This window comes from Neodiprion pinetum, chromosome 1 (assembly GCF_021155775.2).
Source record: "Neodiprion pinetum isolate iyNeoPine1 chromosome 1, iyNeoPine1.2, whole genome shotgun sequence".
NCBI lineage: Eukaryota > Metazoa > Arthropoda > Insecta > Hymenoptera > Diprionidae > Neodiprion > Neodiprion pinetum.
The window spans coordinates 4,065,330-4,078,829 of NC_060232.1; the positions used below are offsets into that span (position 1 = coordinate 4,065,330).

Consider the following 13,500-nt stretch of genomic DNA (forward strand, 5'->3'; position numbering starts at 1 on the left):
TAGTTCCTTGATCGTTTTTTTTACCTCCCGAACTCTCGACCTATCGAAAACCCGCCGATTTTCTCACCGCCCGCGTAATAATTCACGAAATCACGTTGCACCGGGAAACCGACTCGCCCGCAGAAAATGAGGCGAATCAATTATTGAAAGAGGCTGATTTACTACGTACGTCGATAACGAAGATGACCAAAAGGGCGATCAGGATGGTCCGTCGGCTGATCATTTTCGGCTTGGTTTCTTTTCTCTTCTTTCTCACTAGGTCTGCAAACAGCAAACTTGACTCCTTCGGAAGGGACGCGATGCTCACGAGTGACTCGATCGGGAATGACACGCAGTTGCGGGAGTCAGCTATTATACGTATAGCAGGCCAACTCGCTGCCACTTCCAGCTCGACCCATTGCCGGGCACGTGGACGTTGCGCACACTGACTCACCTCTTCCTCCGTGTCGCTGTTAAATTTATCAGGGCCTTTTCATGCCCAGCGACTGCGTCAATAAGACCCCCGAATCCGGTCCATTACACTCCAGTTTTCGCAATTTGAGTCTGAGTACCGCGTAAAAAAGACCCGTTGTTTCGACCGGTTGGCTCGATGATGGCCACTTGATTAGCAGTCGCCACTACGACCCGAATAAAATTTCACAGTCACGTATCCAATCCTTAACCTGGTTCACGGTCAGTCGAATGTTTGAAAGAAGGTAATTACAGAGGATTGCAAAAAATACCGGTTCCTCGACTAGCTCCTTTTGTCTCAAAGTTACAATCTATTTCACTCCGAACTTCGGAGAGACTCTAAAGATTTCTAAAGGAGAACTGTGAATTTACAACGTGAAAAACTTTGCGGAGTATACTGCAGTTTCTACTGAAAGAGTTCGGATTTTCGCAACTGAGGTCGAAAGGGCGGAGTTACTTAGAATCGTTCATCTTCTGGTAGGTCTGGAAGGTAATAAAGCTAAGATGTTCGAATATCCAGGAGAGATGGAACGAAGTGGATAATAGCAGTGGGCTAAAGTAAGGGGAATTTTGTCAATTGGGAGTAATTGTTAATCGGCACGTAACTCCAATGGCTCGGTGTAGTTGAACGGTTAGAAGTCTAACGCGTAGCAAGACAGAAGCCAACCACGAAGGTATTTTTACCTCACGATAAGCGTCAGAGTAACAACATTGAACAATTCTTTTGTACGCGCTCGGAAGGCAAAGGAGTGAATCACTGGTCACGTGGTAAATTCTTTAGATTAGCACTGATACAGTCGCAATACTGCAGTTCTTAGAATTGCATAAACGATACGTGACGTGGACTGTTTTGCAGAACTGTAACAACTGGAAACATGGTTGATGTATATTCAACAATTGGTTCTCTCCAACTGCAAACAGGTTTCTTATAGTTTTATACATATTTCCAAGCGAATGATTCATCTGGAAAAAACGTTACTGAACTCGAGTACTGAATAATTCACCTTCGCGACTACTCAGTTGATTCACCGCAATGCGTAGAACGCCTTAAAGGGCTGCATATTGTCTTCTACTGTAAAATTACCATAACAATCGGATGACTCGAGAAGGAAGGTAAAAGTAATAATTATTATCAGCTATTCACGTTCCCCACAAGCTGCGACGAAGATCCTCCGCTAATTGGGCAAATTTAATGAGGTAGTAACTGCGAGCATTCGGATTCTCTAAAATTGAACAAGACCCGTTTACCTTGCCTCCTTGAATATCTTGGGAAGGCACGCGAGTTCTTGTCGGTTGTTACCGTTGGGTAATTTTAGCGTAACAAGTGAAAAGCCATGGAAATCGAACGTCAAGTGGAATTCCAAGGAGCAGAAGTTCAAAAGGCAGGATCTGTGCGATGATACGCGCGTGGGAAGCAGAGCTCCCGCAAAATTCGTCCTGATTATCACCTCACTACAGCCCAGAGTGATTCGTTCATTAAATCTCCCGGTGAACGCGCTGTGCTTGAATCTCGAAGCATGCAGAGTGGAAGCTGCCTGCCTGGATCCAACTAATTGCCATGACGGTAAGACACGCGTCTGTATGTGAAACTGCGCTAGTTAACACACGTGAAGGACATCGGTAAAGTTACCCTTCCAGTTTGAGACCACTGCGTTTTGATCCTTAACTCCCGAGTTGTTGACACTGAACTCCGGGTCGGATAAGCGCAAACGTGCCTGTGGCTACGTCGTGAATTGTAAATAAATTGAGCGGTATGATCGCCGTTTCGAAATCCAAAAGCCTAAAAAATCGCCCTTTCATCCGGTGAGTGAATTGAGAGACCTCGAAAAAAAAACCGGACAAAGAAAAGGAAATCAGCGATACTCGCAGGACGATGGATTCGTGGTTTTTGGTACATCGATACGGTGGCCTTGAAGGGTCGCTCCGAGTCGCCGCTGGGTTCGGTCAAGTTCATTTCCACTTCGCTAGAGCCGAAGACATGTTTTCTCCTGGCGCGCCCTTGGATTTCCACGAGTGGATTTATCCTCTTTCGGAGTAAGCCGGTTGTACATAACGGTGGCGTTTCACCCCGCGCATGCCATGTACGAAAAGTTCAAACTTTCGTTCCGTATATAAATTGGTGGATACGACAAGATTGCGTAGAGATACTTTTCGTTTTTCTCTTTTTCTATACGCCGATCCTCGCCTCACATACATTCATAATTTGGAGCGATTTCGAAGAAAGCAGCCCCTCATCAAAGCCGTTCTTTTTTCATCGCGACATAAAAAACGCTCCGTAATATACGTGCTGTGTTGGGAAAATATATATAGACCAACAAAAACGCTCTTCTCGTAATAGGGAAAGTGGAGTAAATGGAGAAAAAGGAATAGAGAGTCAAGACCTTCGACAAACTTCTCAATCAATACGCTGCCCCAGAGAGTCGATTTTCTTCTCTCCGCCTACGCGCGGAACGCTGAGGAATAATACCTCTCGATGCTCGCTAGCAATTAGCGAGAAAAGCTCGTCGCCTTGTCCTCGACCTCGGCTCTCGTGTACGGATATTTTTTGTTTTTTATTTCTTTTTTTAAATCCCGATTTTATTCAAAATTTGTCAGAATTGGAATAGGCATTTAGTAAGTTATCGTGTTATGAACTATTGAACCGTGATCTTACAATAATTCATGGATAACGATTATATGTCAAATGTATCCGAGTGGATGATACTTGACTGTACCGGCAATTTTCAATTTATTTTATTGATACAGATATTAGAATATGGACTTTTTTCTCCTCCTTCATGGTAATGACCTGTACTTTTTCAATCTAGAGTTGTTGAGGCGATGATTTGTAATGTCCTTTGCGAGCTAGTTGGGATGTTTTTGTAGACGCGTACGTTTTGCACTCTTTCTAATGATTTTCAATTTCTTCTGCAGCCGTTGCTACGATGAGATCCTTTCGGATAATTTCGTTAGTAACAAATCACGAAACATTCGCCGTGTGTCTGAATGTTTTTGCTTCGACGGTTGCACACATATAATCTTGTTTTCATTTAGATGCGTCCATTTACTTCCAGCGCGCACAACACCGGCTTCTAGTCACTCGAGTCTGAAACGTGACCCGGCATGCAAACGGGCCAGAGATACAAGATCACCTCGAAACATCCACACGGAGTAAAAATTGTTGCCGCGAAGAACGGTGGACAGAGAAAAGGGATAAGCAGTGATTCGCCTGCTGGCATCGTCATGTTTTACGCGGAGCTAAGTCAAGTTTAAGAGGCAATGACAGAAGTGAAACGCTCAGCGTACCGTCAGCGGTAATAATTTTTCACCACCCTTCATATGCACGCCGCGTGCGATTGCATCGCTCGCTATAAAATTTCCATATTTCAGCGTCGGAAACGATTTCGAACTGTCATCCACTCGCAGGATGCAACTATCGCACAATGGATTTCAAAAGCTCGTGATTCCGTCGCGTCGTTGACACGATTCCACCCTCTGAATCTTCCCTAAAACTAGTCCAACGCGTCTATGTTTTGTTCCGGAGTTCAGACCTTACTCCGCAGCAAGACAAATCGCGGCCTCAGTGGATACGCTGTTTCCATTTCCTCTCCGCGGCGAAAAGAGTCTGTTCCACGTCGTAATTTCCGCGCGTTTCCTCGTCGGGAGAATCGAGCTTTTCTTCCATCCTCTCAGTGCCACTTTTCAAGCGCATTCCGTCGAGTCGTCTGGGGATTCCGTATCCATTGGCACCTGCCGACGTTGTAGCCTGAAAGCAACAGGCTGCGAAAAGAATTCTGAAAAGAATACATCGACGTCGCTTCCGGAGTGCATTCGTGGACCAACTGCGACACTTGTTTAGCGATCGTTCAATTTGTTAGTGCGGAGAACAACGCGAAGCAATTGGCAATCGACCTTATCCGACGGTGTTGGATCCCTCATCGAGCCAACGAAACTCGGGTAATCGATGCCTGCTCGGTGCAATCGGATAGCAGACCATTTCGGTCGAATTCTGTTATCGGCACTCGGTGTCACGCGTGTGAGAATCAGGAACGCGAACGCGGTCGCCTACATCGCCATTCGCGTTTACGATCGGGGCCGGTCGCAATAACGCGAGGACGCAACCTGCCGGACAAATTGGGGTGCGCGTTACGCGCGAACGATAAGAACGTTTGAATCGGGGCAATTAGTTAGCCTTCGATGAAACGGACGCGGGGGGGTTTAATTCCCTTTTGTTACTTCGACGCGGCGTCGCCAGGTTCAGGGATATAATCCAATTCCGTCGTTTCGACGATTCGAATATCGCGGAGGAACCCTGCGTTTTTTCAATATTGACACATCGCCGTACGCGGGTGTGTGTGTAGCCTACCCACCATTGGCGCAAGCTCTTCGCATGGCCGTCGAACCGGTCGGAGTAAAAGCCGTTAACGAATGAAACTACGAAACAAAGGTACAAAATAACGCACCGAACGAGCAACGTCCGCGCATCCGGTCCCGTGAAGCGAAATTCAAATGTGCTCTCTAAATTGCGGTGAATTGACAATTATTTTTTATCACTGCTTTAGTCACGCGATAAGTTGGTTCAACGATCTCGTCAATAAAGCTCATTCGCGTGGCAGACCGGTACACTGTATGTTCAGTCGTAAAGCTCGGATATTTCTGACAAGAACCATGGTAACTGTACAATAATGTACTCGCGAGGCGGAGAGAGCACTTCTCAATAAACGAGGTCTAAAGTTTTAGGAGCCGGTGTCATTTCAGGGGTCTCAAAAGTTTCCTCGATAAAACGGTCGAGGACTTGCCGTGCAACGTCTATTAAACCGGACTGCAGCAAACGCGAGTCCATTGAAAGTGTATCACCTGAACTCTACATTCGATTTGGCTTGAGTTATGCCGAGCGGCGAGCTTTGGAGCCGAATTCTCACGAGAGACGTTTGAACCGAGATGGAAAAATCGGGGCCTGATTGCCAGGATCGGAAGACAAAACACCAGGAATCGGTTCTCCAGCTGAAAGTTCCTGCACTCGGTGGTTTAAATTTACGATGTCCAGTCACCGCGTTTCCTCGGACCCACGTATCTCGACATGCAACGGAGCATGCCGGTTGATCTCGCCAATGACTCAGAGAGTCGAGCGTGGCCTCGGGGGAGGAAAAATGATTACAACGTCCGGAGAAACTGGAAGCTCGCCGGTGATGTGTATCATAACTGAAAGAGGACCGGGAAGGTAATAAAACGTAAGAATCAACCGGGAGAGCCCGTAATTCCATCACGTGTGGTAAGCACAGCTGGAAAGAGTGTTCGGTTCCCGGGAACGTACGACTTGCGTCGAGAATATCGTGCGCGAAAGTTGAAGCGGAAAAACGAGGCGAAGAAAGTCGGAGGGTGGAGAAAATCGACGCCGTCGCCATCGCTCGGAGCTTTCCTCAAGCTCGTCCCTCCCGCGATCGAACACGGCGCAAGCTCCGGTTTCACCAGCCCTCCAAAGGGTTCGAGTCTCGGCTAAACACCCTGAGCCGAGCTTTGATCCCGAGTAATCGTGGCTGCCGAAGACGGCGGAGAGTCGCGAGAAATCCGCATTTGCATTGGCCCGATATCACCTAGTTACTGGAAATTTGCGGCACGAGACAAGGTCGGAATGGAGAATGAGAAGTTTTTCCCTCGCCGCTTGTAGTCGCCGCCTATCAAGGGGTTGATTGGAAATTTCGACCCCCGCATGACCTTCGAGCATGGGAATCTCAAGATTTCGGGGACCGGATAAACGGCGAAGCTTACGCCCGGCTTATCCGCCGCTGCCGGGGCGCAAAAAGTCCCTTTGCATAAAGCGGGCTTGTATATGTAAGTCGCTATCTGCTCCCAGGCCAACCCTGCTAAATTGACTCCCAGCTATGCCGGCTGACACACGCGCGAAACTTCGAGTTATCCGACTTTTTCTCATCGTCGCGTCGCCATCTTTCCGCTGCACTTTGTGGCCTCGGTCATCCCCCTACTTGCTGCAAGCTGCAGGTGGTGCACGTTATTTTATACCTTGACCACGTACATCCCGGGCCATCGATCCGTTTAAATAATTTTACCTCCCCCGTCACTGGGGATGATTTTATTCGCGAGTCGCTCCTAGCGATTCCTCGTTTCTCTCTCTCTCTCTCTCTCTCTCTTTCTTATTCCTCTTGTAAATTGGATTTTTTTTCTTTCTTCGACGGTGGATATCGGAGATTCGTAATTACTCATCGCGAAACCCGCACCTATAGGAATCTTGCGAAAATAATTAAACGATTCTTCGACGAGAATTTCCAAACATCTCGGTACAATCAACTGGAAATAAATTAATTAATTGTAATTCTGATGCATGTTGCCGTTGTCTGCATGAGAAGAGCAACGATTATACAATAACGCGGAGCTAATATCGTGATGTAGCGTTACCAGTTGATATACGCTTCATATCGCACTACAATTTATATTACAGTTCTCGCATGTTCGTTGTATAGCCCCAACTTGATGTATAGGGGTTGAATTTACGTCCGCAACGTCGCAGCATCATATCGAACCAAAAGGTAAATTGCTCGTGCGTGAACGTCGCTTTTATCTCACTCTCTCTGTCTCTTGCTCTCTGTCCGTTCAGTTTGCTCTTTTACTTTCATCTTTATCTGACGATTTACTTTTTTCTGTTTTTTTTTTCTCTCTCTCTTTGCTGTAATAAACCCAGATACCGGCAGAATTTTCCTGCTCGGAATGAAGACCGGAGGGGAAAAGAATATTCACAGCGGCCAATTAAGGTAAATTAAAAGCACTGCGAGTACAGTAAGGAACATCCTTTGGAGGAGGTTCAAACGACTTTATCATTTTCACAAAGGACCTCAGGCTGGCTAGTTCGTTATCCTCGAGAATAGGAGAAATTAAAATGAAATGAGTTAAAGGAATTGAAAAACAAATTTTGTAACAGAAGAACCACGTTTTAGTCTCCTGTCGAATCGAGAAATTTCCATTTAACTTTATTTATTCTCGTCGGGATAAACCGTATGCAGCTTTTCAACTCTTGTGCAAATTCTGAATAAATTTTACGTCGTTCGATGCTCGTTCCACATTTTTTTTTATTCTTTTTTTTTTTTTACAAGTATGTGCCAATATAACGTGTCTCGATCTTGGCAGCGCGGAGCAGTGATTCTCACGTTTGCATAAGGACGACTTCAATAGCCCTCAAAGGTTCTAAGGACCGGGGAAAAAAGCGAGTGGCAAAATTCGGGGTCGGCGGAGGGGGAGGGGGAGGAGGGGATAAGAAGAGCCGAGCTTCCGCATCAGCAGAAATTCGAGACATCTTGTGAATCCGGGAAGGTGAAAGAGGGCTGTGAAGAGGTGAAGAACGAGGACGAAACGTCCCCAGTCGTATACAAGTTATTAAATACGTGATAACCGGGACGCCTGGAACCGTAAAAAAGTTTATCGTAAGAGTAAGAAAAAATTACGGGAAGATCCAGACGACTCGAGCCGGCCTTTGCGAACTGCAATAAACCTGCAAGAATGATTTTATACCGCGTGGCTTTGTATATTATGCATATAACGCGCTGAGCTGCCTTCAGTTTCGTTCGCCCCGCGTCGATACAATACCGCGCCACGTCTCGACCATAAACGGTATTGTTATTCCCGAGGAAAGTTGACGGGGATATTTTCCGTGTGCACAACCCCCCGCTTACAGCTGGGGTACTTGATGCTCGGGCAAACGCAGACACATATTTCCCTGTTTATATTCACTCGTAGACTGTGTTTTACTTCCAAACCATCGCGGCGAGGGTGCCTTACACACGCAATACAACAGCCTTCCCGACCCTTTGAAGAAACGTGCGATGCTCAAACACGTGCTGGATGATTTTGGTCGTCTGTTGGACGAACTTATACTTGACGAATAGGGCTTGCGGTTCAATCGTTATTTTAAATCACGTTTCCGGGATTCAAGACTCGGTATGGTAAAATACATGTGTACGTATACATGCGCCACATAAGCTCTTGGAACAAAGTAGAATTTGAATAAATTACCGCGCGACGCAAGTTGGAGGAGATTAAATTCGCGACGAGGGGTTGCTGGTTGTTGCTGGGGTGAGTAATGAGCGGGTATTGTAAAAAGTTCGGAACGTGCGGCGGCTCGCGTCTTCTACGTATAAGGTATTCCTCGACGAATCCTCATCGGCGGAGGTTATTTTCCTTTTCTCAATTCCGACCGCACCGAACGATCGTCTCGGCGACCCGAAAAACCGCGCTCTCTTCAACCCTCCGACAGATAAATGCAAATTTTCGCGGTCTCATTGAAAGTCGGGTGGACGAATCAGCTGCTTTCCGCCTCACGCATCCTCGCCTTTGAACCTCGCACGCAGGTCACGCGCATCCCTCAATTCTAACGAATTTTAAACATCGTATGCCGAACGTTGTCCTTCCACACGGGTGTGGCTGGCAAATCTGATAATATACAGCTATTTGGTTACCACTTTTACCGGTTAGATAACTCGGAGCTTTTCCAGCTGAAAATATCCCCGCCCAGTCGCGTTTGATACGCATTGAAGATCTGTATACACGAGAGAAGATACGTAAACAACGAAATTCTGTGAGAAAATTGTGAAGGTTGGGTGAATTGAATTCTACTTGAATTCAGACACGTCTGTATAAATAGTAACAACACAATCGGTAGTAGGTACTGTGATTAATCGCGTGTAGTTTTAGAATGGCGATGAAATACGTTCGAAGAAAATTTTTCAAAACAATGCGACGTCGTCCTTAGAAATAAATGTAAAGTGGTAAAAATGATTGTGAATTTACGAAATTAGGTTGCAAATTTACAAATTCGAAGTAGCGAGGTAAATTACTGTGTACATGTCTCAAACTCACGATAACAAAAATTTGACTTTACTAAAATCAATAGGAAAAATCCCAAAAAATTAATTTGAATTTACTACCTTGTTGCATTTGTGAATTGAATAAACAGTAAACGTACGGTGAATATCCTTTTCCGTGTCCGAATAAAACTTTCAATACAGTACAGGAAGTTCCAATGTACAGAAATTTTTAACAGTGCTGAATTACCAAATTCACGTAGAAAATATCCACGACATTTTCGTCGGAGGAAAAATGTTTTCCCTCAAGCATCGAGGCGTCGGGGTCCCGCATGCAAGGATATAAGCATCCTTAGAGACGACGGGTTATTTCTCGGTTCGAATACCGGGCAATAGGCAGACACCCGCGGTACGTGCCGGGAAGGAGTTTGAGGAGGAGCTTGCGCCACGTGCGCGTTCGGCGCCGGCGCCGCAAGCTCCTCGAGCACGTGGCGAGTTTCGAAAGACTAGTAGTAGCCGTCGGTGCGCGTCGGCCGAGGCCGAAGGGTGGCGCCATAGGCGGTTGCTTCGGACGAGGAGAGAACAGTCGCGCGCCGGCCGCCGCCAGGACTAGATTCGCGTGTTCGTTGTTCGGTAAGTCGCTTCCTGCTTCTCTTGTTTTCCCAGAGTTGTTCGTGTAGTTTCGAGAGCTTGCGAGGCGCCGCGGCGTCGCGTTCCTCGATCGCCGTCTCTCTCCTCCCGCAAGCTCGATTGTCCGTTTCGAATATAAGTATCGAGGGGCTGAGAGAGCGGAAATATGCCTGTCGAACAGTTTCAGTGAGTTGTTATTTTTCGGTTTGTTTTTTCGTTTTTATTTTTTTTTTCTTTTTCTCTCTTATTTTCTACTTTTCTTTCTTCGCTCTGCTTGTGTGTGGGAAAACCAATCAGGCTGTCCAATCGTCGACGGTTAGCCGGAGGATAATAATATTTTCACCCGTTGAACAACCGATGCGGGATAATTCTCGAGGGGACAACAACCGCCGACAACTGCGTAAGTAGATCGATCGATTCAATATTCTGTATTATAATTCAAACTTTTAATTAATACGTGATATACTTTTACGATTTGCATAATAATCTGCGTACGATATTTAACGTTTAAGCACGTATTTATTGTAACAAGTCACATGCCCTCAAAGCGCGAATAAATAGCGAGAGAGGCTTTGGCGGTGGATCGAATAAATTTACGATCCAAAACGTGAATAATTATATTTCATCCGAAAAGTCTAACTAAAGTTTATCCCTCGCACAGGCTCGACGTAACAACCCGGGTTGTAATGTGTATAGGTGAACAGGTAGGACACGGACATTACACGTGCGTCGCAAACGCGAGCATGGAATAATAAAGCCGGGATGGTTGGTTAAGAGAAGGTGTGGGGGCGGGGGAGAAGGGGCAAATGGCGGGCGTATAAACAAGGTACACACGAATACTGACTGCACGGGGCTTAGGCATGCCAGGGGAGCGTTTAAAAGATAAGGCCAACAATTTTCTTTCTATTCTTTTTACCTTTCCTCGTCCTCCCTCCTCCTCGACAGCCGTTTTTTTCTTGCTCGACCCCCTTCACTCCGTTCCCATAGTAGAGACAAGGCTTTGAGCCGCTTTGTAGCCGGGGAAAAACGTATATACATGTATGTGTGTGTAACCGGCATCGCCGAGCCGCACCTAACAAAATCCCCAAACGGACGTAAAACTCTGCGACATCCAGCTCAATTTAACTGGAAGCATCGCCCCCGTTATGCCCCCGTCTCGCACCCACCCCTGAGCTTTATAATTTTCTCGAAGAAGAAATATAAAGCATCCCCTCCACCGCCGACGAGTTCTGTGCCTCACGCGTATGGCCATATCTTGCCGCCATTTTATCCCCTCCTTGTTTTCACCCTTCGGCTGATTTCATCACCTGACGTTACTAACCCAGTCAGAAAACTATCCAGGTATAATGGACCAGAAATTCCGTCACTCGATTTCCTTCTCTCTGGATTTTAAAATTATCATCTTTTCCTTGGATAATTTAACTGTTGCTTATTGTTCACTTGATATTCGATCGATCGATCAATCAATTAGGTAATCAATAGTCAGTGTAACCCACAAATAATGATATCGAGATCGATAATTATTATTCAGAACGCTTTTCCTTACAAATTAATGTTGACTTTTCTTTTCTTTTTTTTTTATTTTGTTTTTCTTTTTCCTAGCGTATCGTGAAATTACAGTATTTGCCCGAAGTTTCCACCGCGTATATTTGTTGACGCTCGCTTTCTCAAAACGCTATGTTTGTACGCGGCGAGCATTCGGAACGTTGAGATTCATATCGGGATTATTTATAGCGTACATTTGTTAGATAATTTCATTGTCTACGCGATGCATCCAGCATCCCTGCGCCCATGATTCTCTTGGCTGCTCGTATACCTGCATCACTTTTATTTTTCTGGGGGAGATTTTATCCTCCGAACAAATCAGGCGCTCCCTGCATCTCACAACCGAATAAACCGCTCTGATTATTCCAGTAAATTTTCGCCACAAACGGAACACGAGAGTTTCCTGCAAAATTTCCGTATTTGCCTGTTTTTTCTCCCCTGTTAATTCTTTCTTATTTGCGGAGAAATTTTTTTCCCTTTTTTTTGTCAATCTATGATAAGTTTAATTAAAAAAAAAAAAGAGTATGATTTTCGTACATTATACGGGGATAAAAAAAAAGCTGGAACGACGCACGGGTACCGGAATAAAAGAATCTGAAGAAGGTGTAAAAATGTTTCAAGGATTATCCCGATTACCATTCGAGCTTTTCAGAAATCCAGTCGACGTCGTGACGTTTTCCGGTAAAATTTCCTCCGCTGGTAAAATCCGACCGCACAATAATTCCGTGCAAGGTCTTGTCCGCTCGAGTCGAAGGGCCGAAACCAAAGACCTGATGAAATTCCGTCCGCTGGATAAAAATGGCAGTTCCTTTTATATTTCCAGGCTGTTAACGTGCCTGAATGGGGCATGCCATGCCATAGAGGGTAAGCACACACGGGGACGGTTGGGAAACGGAGAGCGAATGGAAGATTCGCGCCGAGGCGCCAGTCGGTCTGCACGTTAGTCTCGCGCTATAGTTTCCATTGATCTGTCAATAGCCTGCACGGGATTTCGCGGGCTACGCGAGGCAAGCCACGTGCCTTATTTATTTCTCCCTCCGTATTCCGCGCCCCCGGTTCCAATACTTTGACGAATTTCCCCGGCGTAAAATGGCCGCCGTTGTTGATACACCGCGAAGGACGGTTGGATCCTCGCCGAGCTGATTCGAACCCCCTCTTCCGATCTAATTGCCAATATTTCGTCTCGTTTGATCGTCGAGTGCTGAACTAATATCTTGAAGAAATAAGAAATATGTAATTGGACGAGGTTTGTTTGATTGAAAAGTCTGGGAACGCGAGAGAATTAATGTGAAAATTAGTTATACTTTTGTTCCATTATTTCTGTGCCGTTTAATTAACGGATAAATTCTGAGTACGATAGGCGATACCGACTTTAAGGATCTTCTCGGGAGGAAAGGGATCCCCACCCTAGCTGCGACATGCCAATGTCCTCGTATCGCCGATCCGTTCTCGCATCTCGTTTCACTTAGCCTTCGGCTTTGCAGGCGGGATAATCGAAGGGCCGAAGAAATGCACACACATACAAACGCAGCTTTGAATTCGCCGATCGTAATCTCGAGATTTCGAAGCATTTCAATTACACTCAAGTGTATTACAATCACGTAGTGAGCCGGAGTTTTTTCTCCGATATTTTCCCGCCCACTATATTCTCGAAGGGTTCTTTTTTCCTCGACGTGTTTCGGTTTTCTTGCGTAATACCGGCCGGCTTCCTCGCTATGAGTCTGCAAAAATTCGGTCTCCTAAAAAATCCTTAAAAATGGAGGAAAATTCTCTCTCCGTAATGTCTTATCCAAAATATGGATACTTTGTATGCATAGAAATTACGCATCTACGAAAAAGTCTGATAAAAGTTGCAGTAAACTGCCAAATAATAAAATTTCCGATACGACAGCGAGACGTACGAAGCTGCAAATTTCTCGTCATTCTTTAATGTCGGCTGATATTTTTATTTTCTTTCTCCCTTACGCTAACGTTGAGAAAACTTTGGGAGAAGTTTTCTACTGTTTTTTTTTTTTTTTTTTTGTTTTTTTGTTTTTTTTCCGCCACCTTCGTCTCCCTTCTCAGCAAATTTACTCTGCAGGCGACA

General features: G+C 45.6%; 1 protein-coding gene across 13 annotated transcripts in view; it reads left to right on the forward strand.

Annotated features, from left to right (window-relative positions):
- Positions 1-13,500, forward strand: part of LOC124224724 (glutamate receptor ionotropic, kainate 2) — a 75,342-nt gene that overhangs the window by 745 nt on the left and 61,097 nt on the right. For 10 of the 13 annotated variants that reach the window (XR_011177725.1, XM_069138199.1, XM_069138207.1 and 7 more), the window contains exons 1-2: positions 9,782-10,055; positions 10,167-10,269. The exons of 1 other annotated variant lie outside the window; for it this stretch is intronic. The gene's annotated coding sequence lies outside the window, so the exon portion shown is untranslated. Of the gene's footprint in view, positions 1-9,781; positions 10,056-10,166; positions 10,270-13,500 lie in introns of those variants that run through there. 2 more of the 13 variants (XM_069138200.1, XM_069138201.1) reach the window with 2 other exon arrangements.